Source organism: Pantherophis guttatus, chromosome 3 (assembly GCF_059756535.1).
Source record: "Pantherophis guttatus breed Tessera chromosome 3, ASM5975653v1, whole genome shotgun sequence".
Taxonomy (NCBI): Eukaryota; Metazoa; Chordata; class Lepidosauria; order Squamata; family Colubridae; genus Pantherophis; species Pantherophis guttatus.
Genome location: NC_142065.1, coordinates 1,867,653 through 1,870,638, shown reverse-complemented (window position 1 = coordinate 1,870,638; position 2,986 = coordinate 1,867,653).

The window sequence follows — 2,986 nt, the reverse complement described above, 5'->3', positions numbered from 1 at the left end:
CTGATGAAAGAAGGTCACTCCCTCCAGATCTCTGCATCTCAACTCCTAAATTGACGCACGAAGGGATCAGAGCCTTGGTGGCGCAGCAGACTAAAGTGCTGTTAAGTAGCACCAGCTGCCTGCAATTACTGCAAGTTCGAATCTCACCAGGCTCAAGGTTGACTCAGCCTTCCAGCCTTCCGAGGTAGGTAAAATGAGGACCCAGATTGTGGGGGCAATAAGCTGACTTTGTATAAAAAAGAACCCCGCTTGGGGGGGGGCCCAAAGCCCTACTAAGCAGGTATATACAAAAGTATGAAGGCTATTGCTTAACGCATTGTAAGCCACCCTGAGTCTCTGGAGAAGGGCGGCATATAAATCAAACCAATAAATAAATAAATAAATTAAGGAGAGACTTCCTGACAGCGAGGACAATTAACCAGTGGAACTGCTTGCCACTAGAATTTCTGGGTGCTCCATCATTGGAGGTTTTTAAGAAGAGACTGGACAGCCACTTGTCTGGGATGGTCTGGGGTCTCCTGCTTGAGGAGGGGGCTGGACTAGAAGACCTCCAAGGTCCCTTCCAGTTCTATTCTGACGAAAGAAGGTCACTCCCTCCAGATCTCTGCATCTCAACTCCTAAATTGACACACGAAGGGACCAAAGCATTTCCCTTTGTTGTCTTTTAATAATTTGCATTTTTATTCTGAAATCATGTTGAGATATGACCAGAAATCCATTCATTCAATCAATCAATATTTCAAGAAATGGCTGTTTCCAATAACCTGGGTGGCTGGTATCAGATTTTTTTTTTTCCTTGTCTGTCTGAGAAAACTTTGAGAACAATAATTTTGAAAGGGACCTTAGAGATCTTGTAGTCCAACCCCCTGCTCAAGCAGGAGAATCTCTACTACTCCAGACATATGGCGGTCCAGTTTCTTCTTAAACCTGTGGTGGACCCTCACAACACAGATAAGTTGACTTCAGTAAACAGGTTACATTTTGTGTGAATGGAATCCAAGTATTGCAAGCAAGATCCGTGCAGTGTCATAAACGATCAAGGGACTCAAGGAAATATGTCTTCTGGAAGGACCCAGACTCACCTTCAGTATCATAATACAGAGAATAAAGAGGATGACCTCGGTGGAGGAAGGGAAGATCTGGTAGCAAAGCAACAAAAAGGGAAAAAAACTTTCAGGTTTGCATGGAGTTTATGCCTTGGTCTCCACTCTGCAAACCCCACACCCCTTTCTAGTATGGATGATGTTATCTAGTTGGGTAATAAAAAGTCTGCAAGAAAACAACCGAGTTCAGAGCGCATCAAGGAGCCCACTGTCCTCCTCCTTCCTCTTCCTCCTCCTCCTCTCTAGCACTGATAATGTTATCTGGTTTGGGTAATGAAACGTCTACAAGAAAATAACGAAGCCAGACGTCACCAAGTATCCCATAGTCCTCTTCCTCCTCCTCCTCCTCTCCATAAACCCCACTCCCTTCTAGCACTGATGATGTTACCTAATTTGGTAATGAAACATCTTCAAGAAAACAACCAAGTTCAGAGAGCACCAAGGAACCTAGACTTCTCGTTCTTGTGCTCATTTGCCTCCTCCTCCTCCTCCTCCTCCTCCTCCTCCTCCTCCTCCTCCTCCTCCTCTCTGCAAACCCCACTCCCTTGTAGCACGGATAATGTTACTTAGTTGAGTAATGAAATGTTTGCAAGAAAGCAACAAAGCTCAGAGAACACCAAGGACCCCAGAGTTTTCCTCCTCTCCCTCCTCCTCCTCCTCCTCTCCACAAACCCCACTCCCTTCTAGCACTGATACTGTTTCCTAGTTGGCTCATGAAATTTCTGCCAAAAAAATAACCAAGCTCAGAGAGACCAAGGACCCCACAGTCCTCCTCCTCCTCTCCTCAATCCCCACTCCCTTCTAGCACTAATGATGTTTTTTTTTTTTTTAATTTGATTTATATGCCGCCCTTCTCCGAAGACTCAGGGCGGTTTACAATGTGCTCAGCAATAGCCTTCATACTTTTTGTATATTTATACAAAGTCAGCTTATTGCCCCCACAAACTGGGTCCTCAATTTCCCTACCTTAGAAAGGACGGAAGGCTGAGTCAACCTTGAGCCTTGGAGAGATTCGAACCCTGCAGTAATTGCAGGCAGCTGGTCTTAATAATCAGCTTAATAACAGGGTGCCTGTTACCCAGTTGGGTAATGAAATGTCTGCAAGAAAATAACCAAGAGCCTCTCTATCAAGAGCCTTGGTGGCGCAGCAGATTAAAGCACTGTTAAGTAACACCAGCTGCCTGCAATTACTGCAAGTTCGAATCTCACCAGGCTCAAGGTTGACTCAGCCTTCCATCCTTTCGAGGTAGGTAAAATGAGGACCCGGATTGAGGGGGCAATAAACTGACTTTGTATTAAAAAAAAAAACACCGCTTAGGGGGGGCCCCGAAAGCCCTACTAAGCAAGTATATACAAAAGTATGAAGGCTATTGCTTAACGCATTGTAAGCCACCCTGAGTCTCCGGAGAAGAGCGGCATATAAATCGAACCAATAAATTGAACCAATAAAACCAAGCCCAAAGACCACCAAGGACCCTACACTACAAGCCTGTTCATATCCCTCTACACTACAGCCAGAGATTGAAGCGAAATCGCCCTTCCGTGAAATTCCAGAGACGAGAGCCACACTTTCACCCAGGATATCTGGAGGTCACTGGACCGGAGATGGCTGTGAAACAAGATCTCGGCTTTCCTGGTTAGGTTTGGGGGTGTGTGTGCGTGTGTCAAAATTGGAAATCGGCATCCCCATTCAAGTTGGATCAAATGCACCTGCTGTGATGTTCCACGCACATTGTTCAACTGACCCATTTTAAAGATTTCTAAAGGTATATTTGCCTTGGAAATAATCGCTTGCTATTTTACACCAAAGCAAATATCACGGCTTTTCCCCAAAGAGGCTCTTTTCCTCATTGCTGACACAGATATTTGCTATAAAAGGACCA